The sequence below is a fragment of the Lepisosteus platostomus genome, chromosome 14 (genome assembly GCF_059453375.1).
Source record: "Lepisosteus platostomus isolate fLepPlt1 chromosome 14, fLepPlt1.hap1, whole genome shotgun sequence".
Classification (NCBI taxonomy): domain Eukaryota; kingdom Metazoa; phylum Chordata; class Actinopteri; order Semionotiformes; family Lepisosteidae; genus Lepisosteus; species Lepisosteus platostomus.
In genome coordinates, this window is record NC_142624.1 from 8653146 (window position 1) to 8668111 (window position 14966).

Sequence of the window (14966 nt, forward strand, 5' to 3'; positions counted from 1 at the left end):
GATTCAAACTAAGCAGTCTCGGCTGTAATGAAAACAGGTAAGTCTGGAAGTACTCAGCACAAGGGCTGAGAACTCCGTTGACCTACAACATAAAAGTGAATTTAAGTTTGAATGGAGTTTAAGACAAGTTTGTATTTGCAATTTGAAAACAGAGTTCCAAAAATATTCCTGATCTTAAATTAAGAAACCCTATGATCAATTTTTACTCATATAGCCATTTCTTGAAAGAAGCTAGTGTATTAGCTTCAGCAATATGGTTGGGTAGCTTGTTCCATACTCCCAAATCCATCTGGGTAAGGAAGTGCCCTGTTCTCAGTTTCAGTGCACTTCCATGCAGTTTTCATTTGTGACCTCTGATCTGTGTCTCACTGTGCATTCTGAAGAAATCTGCTGGGTTAATTTTCAATGTCTTTGAGGATTTTGAATACTTCTACCAGGTCCCCTTGTAATCTTCTCTATTCAGCACTGCCAGTGAAGGACCTTCCCTTAAGCCCCAGAATACATCTGGTTCTTCTCTGGACTGATTCCAGAACAGCTACAGTATATCTACACTTTAATGAGACCAAATTGTATACAATATTCTTAATAAAAACATCCATAGAAAAAAATGACCTACAAAAGCACTATATCTTATATATCATAAAAAATGGTGCATAAATACGTGGCACTAGAAGGTTGCCATCACCTACTGTTTGTAGTGTTTTTCAAGGGATAAATAAGAATGTCATAAAACCATACAGAAGAGCTTCTCTTGTCTTTCCCAGACTCATAAGATTCAACCCTTAAGGAAGTAGCCATGTTTTGTGAGTTTTTCCATGTTTCTGTTTTGAGAAAAGTATAAACAAAATTGATAAAAATGAAAATTAAATTTGTAATGTTCTTTTTAAACATTGGCATAGAAAATTATAACAAGTACCATTTCTGACATTCACTAGACATGTAATGTTTTTAAGTATATAAAACATTACATAAGGGTAATATAAAATATACAAGTTACAGTAACATATGCAACATTAAGAACCATATTAATTATTAATAAGCTATTGCTATTAACGTAATGATTATCGATTAAAATAGCCATTATGAGTACAATTCCATACTATTAAATAGCACATAAAAGAAACATTTACATTATAAGAACATAAACTTCTCCCATCCACATAACTCAAACACCATAACACCTATCTTCCCGGTTCAATACTGGCTTGGAAATACACATTCTGTATAACAAAGGTTTATGAGACATATATAATAATCGAGAAATAAATCAGTTCAGGAAATGTAATCATTCAAATTATACAGAGCTCCTAGTATAATAGGACTATTTGTTCTGTCAAACATTTATTTAATGAAATGTATAATCACAATTTGAAAGTGCACTTTATTTATACGTTGAAGACTGTATCACTTAGTGGATTTTAGCATAATGTGCTTGTAGGTTTTATCAAAGGTTTGTATGACAGATACAGAATATCCTTTTCATTTTAAAAAAACATAATATTTAAGAACGGCACTGGCTCTTTATGAATGTGTGTGCGTTAGTAACAAGTCAGAAAAATCCCTACTTTAGCTTTTCAGCATGCACATTTCCATTGTAAAAACCCTGCAGGGTTATAGAAAGAACACATACTGTAGACAAATGAAAAAATGATAAAAACTGGAACAAAGTGGGAAAACAAGTCAGGAAGAGAAAAGACATCTGACTACGTTCCAGCATGACGTAAGACTGCGTACATCTTCCCATAAGAACAATTGCCTGTTAATGAACACAACCAACTGTGACGCAAACCTATCTTTCTGCACACCGAGGTAGAAAAGCTTGCAGTTCCACTCTCGAACATAAAATGTCAATATTTAAGATTTAAGTCAAAGTAGTTTTTAAAATCTACTTGGGGGGGGATGGAGAGTAATGGGTAGGGGGGTCCCCATTACCTGTAAAGTGCTTTGAGTGGAGTGTCCAGAAAAGCGCTATATAAGTATAAGGAATTATAATTAATTAATAATAGAACTACATAAAGGTACACAGGTTTGTAATGCTTGCACTTGATCTTAGTAACAAATTAGTAACAAATTTGGGAGTACTTTTCGAGTATTAGGTCAGTTTCTGTTTTTCAGGAAATTGTTATCAGCATGAAACTATTTTATACATGTTAGGAGGGGAGGTAAATGGGGACAGGTGATTTGACAGACAGAAGCAAAAAAATATTTAAAGGAATTGGAATTGTTTGGAGTATAATGTTCCTTATCATAATAAAGATCCTGAAAATATAATCACAAAGCAGATTGCATTAGAGAGCATTGTTTGGGAAACTTGTTTCTGGTACCGTCACACTAAAAACGGTATTCTCCTGTGAGCAGAGTGTCACTTCACAGTTCTTGTTCTCTCCTCCTACAGTAGATCTGTTAATCTAGATTTTAGTTCCTGGTTCAAACAAGATATTTTGTTTGTTTTTAACCCCATAAAAAGACTTGTCTGAGGTAGTGGTTTGACTTCAGGATCAATTAGATTTTGTTTTACAAAGATTTTAAACCTTCTAGTTAAATAAAAATAATCTATTAGTGTTCTATGTGTGCAAGAGGACAGAGCTGATAAAAAATCCATATCCTGGAGATTTTTTTTTCTTCTGTTAGGTACTTAAACACCTATTCATACATTAATTGTCAAATTATAATATTTTTCAATATTATTCTTTAAATAGTTTGTTATTATTATTATTATTATTATTATTATTATTATTATTATTATTTTTATTATTATTATTATTATTATTATTATTATTATTATTATTATTATTATTAAAGCTGTAGTATTTTCCCCATTCCAAAATATTCAACCACTAAATCTTCACAGAATTCTTAAAATCTGCAAAAGGTATTGACAAAGGCCACCCAAGGGATTTCTTCAGAATGAACAATGGAACACAAATCAGAGAGCATGAGTAGAAACTGTGAGCAAGTGCATTAAAAACTGAAAATAGGAAGCACTTCTTTACCCTGTGAGAGAAGGTCATTTGGACCATCTAATTTATTCCATAGTTAGAAGTTAAATTGATTCTAAGATCAATTTTTACTCATCCAGCCATTTCTTGAAAGAAGCTTCAACAATATGGCTGGGTAGCTTGTTCCATACTCCCACAACCATCTGGGTAAGGAAGTGCCTCCCATTCTCAGTTGTCAGTGCGCTTCCATGTAGTGTTCATTTGTGACCTCTGATCTGTGTTTCACTGTTCATTCTGAAGAAATCTGCTGGGTGGACATTGTCAATGTCTTTGAGGATTTTGGATACTTCTATCTGGTCCCTTCATAATTTTCTCTATTCAGCACTGAAACGTTTCAGTTGCACCAGTGTAGGACATTCCCTTAAGCTGGAATACATCTGGTTCTTCTCTGGACTGATTCCAGAGCAGCTTTATCTTCTCTTCAATGAGACCAAATTGTATACAATATTCGTAATCAAAACAACCATAGAAAAAGTGACCTAAGAAAGTTCTTTATCTTAAATCTCATGAAAACAACTTTATCACATCTTAAACAATGGCTTAAATAATTATTAAACTTCTACATTTGCCCTATGGTTAAGAAAAATCTCTTTATGTATATGATAACTGATATATTATTATAAACACCAATAACCTATGTAGCTTGTATAACATTTTAAAATGCTCATAGAGAACATTAAATATGAAGTAAAAAATGTGTATAAGATACTGTAGATTAATAAAAGCATTTTTTGAATGTGTTCAAACTGTCGTTTGGGCCTGGGTGGTCTGAAGGACTGCTTCAGACTACAGCATCAGACTATTTAGACTACATACATTCAGTGGGACTAGTGTGATGCAAGACATTGCTTTTTATTATACAGCTAATTAGAGTCATTTATTTATATAATGAATTCTTACTGAAGACAAACCAGATATGGGGATGTGGTTTTGACGCAAATCTGAACTAGCTGGCCCATCCCATTTACAAATACCGAAAGAGAAAAAAAGTTTTCACCTAAATGAACTGGATTGTCTGGTAAGACTTGTGCTGACAGGCCTAGTAGGATTGTGTGCATGTGTGGCGTTCACAAGGGAGACAGAAAGAACTTGTTCCAGTTACAGGCCAATTCCAGAAGAATGTTCCAGTCACAGACCAATTAATTCTGTACAAAAGTCAGGTTTTGTCATGTTATTTATGAAAGAACACACCTTAAAAAGTTTTCTCCCTAGGGCAGTACGTTCGTTCTATTTTTTCTAAACAGTAGAATGCTAAAATATCCAATTACCTTAAACTTGTTTCTGAAACTTCAGCTAGTTCTAAATGGTAAAGGATTGTAATTAACGTGGTTATTTTATGTCATATACCATTTATTCACATCATTAAGTAGAATACAACTCATAATCTATATGCCTAAAGTTAAATTTTACAAAAAGGATAAGAAATGTTGTCAAAAAAGGCTTAAAACAGAGAGTTGGAAAATGAAGAAGGAAAGATTGATCACTACAAAACTGACTGATTTAGTGCAGTTTTAATGTTGGCCTGTGTGAAGAGTTCTTCCTTTCATTGCAATTGAAAAATAGGAGGTTTGAACAAATGTAAAATTCTAATTTTCATGCATTAAAATGTATTTATTATCTATATTCACAGCTTTGGAATTTATATGTATACTATCAACACACATACAAATAATATTAGCATTAGCCTGAAAATTACACAGTATCAAATGATTGCTTAATGAATTCATTAAAACTATGTCTGAAATCTTCTGAACAGAAAATCAATAGCAGTTTTGTGATTGAAATTATGGGAATCACTTAGTTGTAAAATATGTTCAGTTACAGTACTGTCCCACTGGACTTCAAATCAGTATTTGATCTTTATATTCAGAACTTTGAAATTTACTAATCACTCTGACACTTTCCTTGTAGGTAATGCTGCCACCATCTGGACAGCCTTAAAACGGTTCAGAAAGCATCTTGCCTCTTCATACCATTAAATCAAAATCAAATCAAATCAAAGTTTATTGATCAAATGCACAACAATATGGCGTGCAACAGTAGTTGCTGGCAATGAAATGTCTTTTCTGCGAGCTCACAAAAATCACACAAATCACAAAAATCACAAAATTAGCAAAAACACAAAAATCACAAATCACAAAAATCACAAAATTGAGGTTACATTTTTTTAAATTGAATAAAACTCAATATGAGTAGAGCTGCTATGTGTCCATGGTGTGTGCGATACATACATGTAGTGCAGTTATGCTGAATACAATGAAAACTGTGTGTCCATGTAGCCATTACAGGTGATTTGCTAAAGGAGCTGCAGGTTGGCTATTTACCAGTCTTATTGCCTAACATTATTACACTGCATCATTAGGTGTTAGTGGTTTGAGTTACAAGATGTTACTACAAATTTCCAAATTACAGCAGTAGAAAATCTGTTTGGGACTGTCGGGACTGAAGAGAGGCTTAAGACAACACTGAGTGTTGTTCTTCCTCCAGTGTGACAGAAAGAGGCACATCAGATCTGATTTTGAGGAAGTAATACTCTTGGATTTTTTGGACTGTTACTAGGGACTATGCTGTTCATTTGTTATTCTGTATGTGTGTCCCTTGTGGATACTTTTTTGAGTATTGGGTCTAGAGTGATAACTGGTTATAGCTGTCAGAGGAAATAAACTACAATTCTGTACTGTAAACTAAGTGTCTTCTGCTGATCTGTGGATGCATTTTTGGCTCTGAGGGATACATGAATCTGTTGCAGGGAGAAGGGTCTTAGTTTCTTAAAACTGTTAGGCGGCATAGGCAGCTACATTTCCTGCTTGTGACAGTTTCTTTTTTTGGTTTTCCTTTTCTTGAACAAGCTTTACAGACCTTTTCTTTCATATATGAGGTTTCTTTATTTTATGCTCAGTAGCACTGTAGAAAATACAGTGTGGGTTTTAATGCTGTGTCCCTTCTCTAGATATCATGGTTACTCACACAGTAAAAGAGCCTTAATGCTTTTGAGAACCCCCAGATTATAAAGTTAAAGTTAAGTTTACCCACTAGAAATGTTATTCCAGGGCTTTGTCTGTTGCTGTTTTAAGTTTTGTGCTTCAGGGCTATTATTCAGTATTTACTGTAGCTCATTAATGCCACAGACCTCACCAATATTATGCACTTAAAATAATCTTTCAAATATACAAATATACAAATATACCATCATGTGGATACAACAACAGTAGTATGATTTACTTTGTTTATCTTTTGATACTGTTAATTATTTGACTGGACCAGGTTGAAAATCATGTTCTTCATTTGTGTCAGGCCTGTGCAAGGGTGTCAGCCTCAAATCGAATGATCAGTACATGCTCTCATGTACTTATTATTATTATTTAATCAATTATATGTTTAAAAAAATATTATTTTAAATTAAGAAATAAAAATGAAGGTAACAGCACTGTACAATAATGAATACAAATATAAGCACAAAATAAGATGTGCTTTATTTCTTAAGAAAATAGTATTTTTTCTCATGAGAGCATATATAAAAATAGAGAATAATTTTAAACATTTAAAATATTTAAAGCCAAGCAAAAGTAAAGCTCAAGTGGCTTTCTTTTGTATCTTAAGTGCCAAAAAAACAGAATCTATTAATTAAATCTTTTGTATTAATCATGCCTATAACTCGAAAATGAAAATGACTCAATTCTATTATATCAAACAAGAAAGGACAGATAGGCTCTATATCAATATAACCCATATACTGATCTGGATCTTATTAATAAAGAATCGTCTGTCTTCCAGAAACTTGAAAGAGACATTAAGATACAAACGGGGTAGAGCAGTGACTCTGGCTAAGGATCTGTGCTTGTGGCTAAAAGGTTGCCAGTTCAAATCCCAGGGCCAGGAGAGGAGTCCTACTCTGTTGGGCTCCTGAGCAAAGCCCTTAACCCCAATTGCTTCAGGGGTGTTGTACAATGGCTGACCCTGTGACCCCAAGCTTCTCTCCCTGTGTGTGTGTGTCTCATGGAGAGCAAGCTGGGGTATGTGGAAAAGACAAATTCCTAATGCAAGAAATTGTATATGGCTAATAAAGTAATCTTGTCTTACATGTTTTTGCTAAATTCTGAGCATGATAAATAGAATTGTCCTCTGTTACCTTTCAGGTTTGACCAGATGGTGACACCTTATGAGACTGAGTTAGAAAACATGTTTCTGAGTTACGTTAACTTTCACTGTGGGAACCACATCACCTAGGCATTTACCTTTAAAGGTAATATAGTTAATTAATGGAAATTAAGAAATGGAAAATGTTTAATTGTGAATTTTCTTTTCTGTTTCTGTGAAATACTATGTTCTACATTGCAATTTTTGAAAGGCTTCAAAAATAGAACATGAGAAGTATGTATAAAATCCAGAGTGTGTCCACTTTACTTCTCCTGAATTAGCTAATCCTATTATAATGCTCTAGATTGGTACTTATGATATTGGGTCTGAAAGGAAATATATTTCTAGGCATTTTCCTTCTCTCACTAACATGATTATGATTCTCAACACAAGTATGAGCAATGTCAAATGTATAAATCCTTCCAAATTGCAACCTTGAACTTATTATTTTGCAATGGTGACACAGGATAAAAGGCACTCTTTCCCGACATTCCCGAGTCAGTCAGGAAAGGGACTAATGTGGTCCATGCATTGCTAGTCTAAGCTAGTTCAACTGCTAGTTATTGCTAGTGAATGTGAAAGTCATGGTGCCTAACTGGTAGAATACCACTAGGGTAGGGTGGATTAGAGTCAGAGTAACCTCAGTTTGACACACAGGAATTCCTGAGGTTTGCCAAGCACTTGTGAACTTACAGTACAGTAATATCAATTTGACCTGCACTATTGCTCTACTAAGTACTAACTCTCCAGGAAGGCTCTGTGAAATTTGTAAATGTCAAATGTGTCAAATAAAAAAGTCTAAGTCGTTTGTTGGGGAAATATATGCACAGGTCTTCATTCTTTTCAATGTGGTATGAGGGTTATAGCTAATTGCACTTTGATTGATCTTTACATGGGTGGGATTTGACATACAGTATAAGAAATCATAATGCAATATGCACAATGGTTTGCATTGCTGCCTCACAGCACTGGGGCCCTGGTTTCAATTTTCGACCTGGGGTGCTATCTGCATGTCTGTATGCAGTTTGTATGTTATCCCTATGTTCATGTGGGTTTTCACCAGGTGCTCTGATTTCCTCTCACAGTCCAAATACATACTGATAGGTTATTTGGTTTCTGGGGGAACTGGCCTGGTATAAGTGTGTGCGTGCTTGTGTCCGTGTGTGCACAGACGCCGACTGGCATCCTGTCAAGGGTGCATCCTGTCCTGTGCTCATTGCTTGCTGGGATCCATCTACCCTGTGACCCCCCCCCCCCCCGTGAATTCATTTGAACTTCAGTATAACACAATAGCTCATATAAAACAGTCACTGCAAAGGAACAAGTAATAGGTTTATATCTTGCTGAAAAGAGAAGAAAGGAAACACAACGTTTCGGCTGCGGAGCCTTCATTGGGTGTGAGGGTGTGAGAGTAAAACTCAATGTTACACATGTGCAAGATAACTGCTTCTGTCACACCCGATGAAGGCTCCACAGCCGAAATGTTGTGTTTCCTTTCTTCTCTTTTCAGCAATGAATAAACCCATTACTTGTTCCTTTGCAGCCTACGCATGCTGACGCAGCTACCCACCTGAGCTGAAACAGTTACTGTGCAAATCCCATGACAACTCTGTTAACACAAGCCAAGAACCTGTATTCAAAGAAAGAGAGAATTCTACAGAGGAGAAGTCTTTTTCTAAAGATGAAATGTACAATCTGTTGTATTTCATAAGTCTTTCATTAAATAGACCAAAAGAATTCCATGAGTCAGATTCAGTGTTTGCTGCATAAACAGTGTGTGACAATTAGAACATATTTTAACAAAACTATGCCTTCTTTCTCTTTTTTACTTTTGTAAACAACAAGACAGTGACTTTGGAAAGACAATATTTGTCAGCACAATTTCTGTTTTATGAAAATGTTGTAGTCTCACACTGACAGATCAATTAATAATGTGTTTTCAGAGCACAATCTCTTTGATATCTTTGAAACAATTACTAAAAATGACATCAGTGTCCAACTAAAAGAAAATCATCTGTGAAATCACTTCCTCATGAAATGTCAGACTGCTTCAGGTTCATACAGGACTGAGGGACAATAGTTTTTGTATGTCCATGCTAAACACTTCTTGGCATTTTGGTGCTGATAATCGAATGCTTTTGCGTGTGTTATACATGCATGCCATTCAAAAACATTTGGATTTATTTTGAGTCTTTACTTAACAAGCCAGAAAACATTTAAACTGTCATAGGAGCCTGTTTTGACTCCTGTGAAATGCGTGGTTAAAGACCTTACAGTGCCTTGCGAAAGTATTTGAACGCCCCACTTTTCATTTTTTTATTAGTTAAAAAAGTTTCAAAAATCCAATAGATTTCGTTCCACTTCACAATTGTGTCCCACTTGTTGGTGATTCTTCACATAAAATAAAAAATTTATATCTTTATGTTTGAAGCCTGAAATGTGGCAAAAGGTTGAAAAGTTCAAGGGGGCCGAATACTTTCGCAAGGCACTGTATGTGAGAGGGTATAATCCAGAAGTGACTGGGGTAGGACATCAGGGAAGACACAGCAGGATCAGGTCGGGTAGAAACACAGGGGGGTGATGACGGTGGTGATCTGGTGCATTGGGGGAGCGCAGGCAAACGAGTCCAAAAGGAAGTCTAATGGGGGAAATCAGGGCGCAGTCCAAGGTCCAGGTGCTGGGAGATCCATCCGAGACGAACACAGGGAACAGGGAACTAGGAATACGGATAGTTAAAACCGACAAGGTGCTCTGAGCCCCGGACTCAGTAGGTCAGGACACTGTGACGAAGCCTATGACCTTGGGACACTCCTGTGCCCGGTGGTAGGCGGGCTTCCGAGCCTCCGTTTTCCAAGGCTGAGCCCAGAACTACCGAGACCCAGGGCTTGAATAGGGAAAAGGGGATAAGATACAACTGGGACAAATAAAACGGGGAACACAACGAAAAAGGTAGGAGCACCCTCTAGAGGAGGGATGACGACCGTGACATAGATATGCCCAGAAAAAATCTGAAACAGCAATAGCTGACCAAAAAACTGATCAAAATGATATCGGAGAGCCCAGGTGCACCCAATAAAATAAATCAGATTGAAGAAGAAGACCTGAATGCATGAAATAAGAGAAACAAAAAAGAAGAGCAAAGAGATAAATAAGTCAGTTTAATTTAAAAATTCTGTCTCAAAAGAAAAAGAAAGTGACCTTGTCTGACTGATATAGAATCATACATTAATAAATGATACAAGGTACTGAAGCTTGAGTTATTGTATTTCAAGTTCCACACTTTGACATAAATCATCATAGAGTACATTATGATATTTATATTCTATATTTGCTGTTCACTTCAGTTTTTAGTGGGCATTAATTGTTAAAAAGCATTAAAATAATGAAAAGAAAAAAAAGTGTATATAGTGTATATATCCTTTTTTTTTACTGAACAGTGCAACTCTTGCAAGAGTCTGCAGGATGCAGTAATGGAAATGGATTTGCCGTGATGTGTTTCAGTTGTAACTTATTTCTCTGACGGAACACTTTGCATCTCTGCTAATGGAGTGAAAGAGCACTGCAAAGCTCCTGTAATTAAGGACTCCAGGGTCTGCTTAGCACCCACAGAGAACATTTAGAATGATGGAAAGTGATGACACTTCCTTCATCAACCTGTAATTCACAGTGATTATTCAAAAAATAATCACACTTTGTTTATCTCACTCCTTTTGTGCTAAGTGTAGCCCAGCACACTGCATATGGAGGAAAAAATACAGAAAAATTCAGCAGCTAAAATACACACTCCACAGTGAAAGGAATAATATAATAGAATATAATGACACAAAACAAATAAATAGAATACAATATAAAAGCAAACTAGAACTAGAAAACCTAACAGTTAAGTACAGTAGTTTGAGTGAAGCATATAACAAAATCACAACTTCTCCTTGTCTTGTAAAAGAGTTCTATAAAGAAAGTTAATTATTTTTGCTACTGTCTGCAATTCACCCAGGAATTTAGATTTAAGTGATATCGACATAAACTTTCTTGACAAACCAAATTTACTGGCTAGCATTTACATTATAAATTTAGTGGCATGCTGTTGGATGACACCATGACACTTTGAAGTTGCTTCAGACAATGTTAAAGAACAAAAATGAAGCCTGGATCAAGAAAAAAAGTAGTTTTTGGAAATAATAACTTTTGCATTGTGATGTACAAGATGGGATTGCACAATGGGTGTTTTTGATGTACTATAATTTGAGTGTAAAAACATCTTAAATTTGAGCAGGCTTAGGAACTGAATTTGTGTTTTTCAGAAAAACAAGTTGTAATTAAATAAATAAAATGCACATTATTGATTTAAAAAAAAATAGTTCTTTATCTGTACCAAAAATATGTTATTAAGCCTTATGTAATATAAATGTCAATTCTAGACTAGAACAAAGTACTTTAAAAAGGGCTCACACCTGAAGAGTTTCCTAGGCCGAAATGTTGTGTTTTCTTTCTTCTCTTTTCAGCATGGAATAAACCTATTACTTGTTCATTTGCAGCCTACGCATGCTGGCACAGCTACCCACCTGAATTACTTTAAAAAGTAAGACTCTTTTGTACATTTTTTTTTACAACATCTGCATGATACTTTTCCTGCTTCTTGTATATCTGTTCTATGTATATTATCACACAAAGCTTCATGGAAACAAGTACTGTAACTCAATGTAGTTGTAAATCTGGTGCTTTTTCAAACCTTTTCTACAAGACATTTCAGATTATTTCAGGAATATTTATAATTGCAAACTGAATTGAATGAATGATAATGTCAGTGGTTATGAGGTAATTTTATTGATTCATATCTGTTAAATACAACATATCCCCTATTTACTAGGTTTCTTAAAATATTAAGTAAAATATTTTTAGAAGGCAGAATATAGATTCAAGACACTTTATGAATATTTTAATATATATTTAAACATAAAAAAATGGATTTTATGGAGAATGAAGGGGAAAAATGCAAGCATAAAGGTACCTTAAAAGTCTCTCACGTTCATGATTAATTGACAGTCTAATGGCTTGTGTATAAATGGAAAAAAAGGACTGTGAATGGTGTTGAATATCTGTTCTTTAAAATTAAAGTTCTTTAAACTTTAGTTTTAATTGCATCTTTTCAGTAACCTATCTACAGTATGTATGGTAGCTGCAACAATTGATTTTTACCTCTAGATGGCACAAATGATTTTAAAACAAAAAAGAGGAGACGAGGTTCCACAGACAAAAATACCTTGGAAAGAAAGCATTCCACATGCTAGAATAATGAAAAGAAAGTAGTTCCCTGGGTCTCATAATGGTTATCCCTTATTCAACAAACAGTTGATTATTATTACAGGAAATTCCTTTCTATGGCGCATTGTTTATAAATCAGAAATATTTGGTGTGTGATCTAAATTATAAAGTCTAGAAATGTGGGTCATGCCTCTGTGTTATTCTTGGATTTAGCTAATGATGAAATACATTTTGTGAAACAAATAACACAAATAATAATACAAATACCACCTACAGAACTAGCACAATCATTTACAACGTGAAAGACAGAATTTATTTCTATCCAGGTACAGGAAAATACTAAGGTTTTTTTTTAAAAAAAGGCTAAGTTGATGCAAATAAAGTTTTAAAATGATTTTTCCATACTATATACTCTCTCTAAATGGACTGTAAACCACACATTTTTCTTTTTGTATCTTATAAAGTGAAGTGCTCCTTATCAGTGGTGTTGTAATCCCTCAGACCTGGTAACTATGCATGTTGGCACTGTGAAATACTTTTATCAAAACTCAGAACTTAAAGTGCCTATCCCGCATACGAGTTGAAATGATCTGCCTCCAGATTCTGGCAAACCTCCCAGTGTCTTCACCTTCAACTGTGCTGCTGATGTGAAGGTGATAGTACTAGATTAACGAAAATGCGAGCTTGTTTTATTGTTTTATTGTATAAAAACAAGCAAAAACGAAAGAATCACCCTTTAATAAGTAGTAAATCTGTTAGGTTTCAGTTCAGTTTTCTGAAATGTCTTTCTGACATTATTTGGGTTAGATAATTCACAAACTGATTTTATTTTTTAAAAAGATAGAAATAATGTAAACTACAAAACATTAGAGCATTCAAACATTTAAAGGGAGCTACAAGAGCTACATTGCTGATAATGTTTAGAGCGTCTGATAATGACTAGAATCATTTACCAAGAAAAATCCTGCTGAAATTTTCCAGTTGAAGGGAGCATCTTACACTGACAGGCGTAAGGAAATGAAACTTTTCAGTATTGAATAGAGCTAAACAGAGCAGAAGATCATGAATAACCTAATCCAAGCATTCGAAATTCAGAAAGGCATTGACATACTCAATCTAGCTGACTTCTTCCGAAAAAAAAAAGTACAGAACATTCAAGTGTGAACTACATGGAAGAACTTTTAAAACTTAGTACAGGGGGTACTTCTTTAAACAGCTCTTTTGGGGTTAGAACAATCTTCTCAGCCATGTTGTATAAACCAGCACTCTGGCTACTGCTGGGTGAGATTCTTGGATACAGTAGTTACTAAGTACTGTAACACTATGGGGTTCACGTGGGCACCCTCGCCTGCTGCAGCATCAGGTCGGCCCCCCACCGTCGGGGACTCGAACCCGGGCCTCCGGGGTCACTCAACAGGGACCCAGCCTGTTGAGCTAAAGAGAGATCTCCCCCAAGCCCAGCGGCTGTGGACCCTGCTATTACAGGGAAGGGCGGTGACGTCACCGCTCTGGTAAGCTGGCTCTTACACACTCACCGTTGGCCGTATGTGTTACAGTACAACATGGTATAATAATAATAATCATGGTAGAAGGATAGAATTGAAATTTAATTGGGTCTCACGTTAATTCAATGTCAGTGGAGCTCATTGACTATCTTCACAACTCAAACCAATATTAGTTAATATTTTGGGCTGCTCTAGACAGCCAGATTGATTACTGAAATTCCTCACCGTTAGAGGAACAAATAAATGCCTAGGCACGGAACAAGATAATAAATGCAAATCCAGTTTTGAAAAGTATGCTTCTTTCGTTTTTATTGCATAAGGAATCCATTAATGTACCCTTAGAGAGATGGAAGTTATCATAGCACCAGAATTATACAGAATTAAGGGTAAAATTAACATTCTAAACTGATAGAGTAACTCACTTATTGGATGAAGGGTCCTATTGTTCCTGTTATTTCATATTGTGTTCATGCATGTCTTTTAAAAACAAAGTAATGGACTGATTCTGCACTCAGTGGCCTACTTAATTGTGCAGATAACCTACAAAGATAATGATTTTTACATTATTTGCACTTTGTTCCTTAAGAGCAAAGAAATATTTCAGGGTTTGAATTTTATGCCTATAATATAAAACTTGATTAAAAATTGATTATAATGAAGAGAATTGTTGATAAGAACTAAACAGATCTGTCTGTATAATTATTATTAGTTATTAAACTGCTCATTTTGGCGGATTAAACCAAAATTGGAAGTGTGCTAGCAGCCATATCACCCTGCAAGTCACAACTGACAACCCACTAAAGCTCGGCAGATCAAGACGTCCTGGGAAAAAACTAAGGTTGCTGCTGGAAGGGGTGTTAGTGGGGTCAGCAGGGGGCGCTCACTCTGCTGCCTGTGCGGGTCCTAATGCCACAGTATAGAGAGGGGGACACTATACTGTAAAGAGGCATTAGTCTTTGAATGAGACATAAAACCAAGGTCCCGACTATCTGAGGTTATTGAAAACCCAGGGCGTTTCTCGAAAAGAATAGGGAAGTTATCCTGGTGTTTATTTTGACCTTTG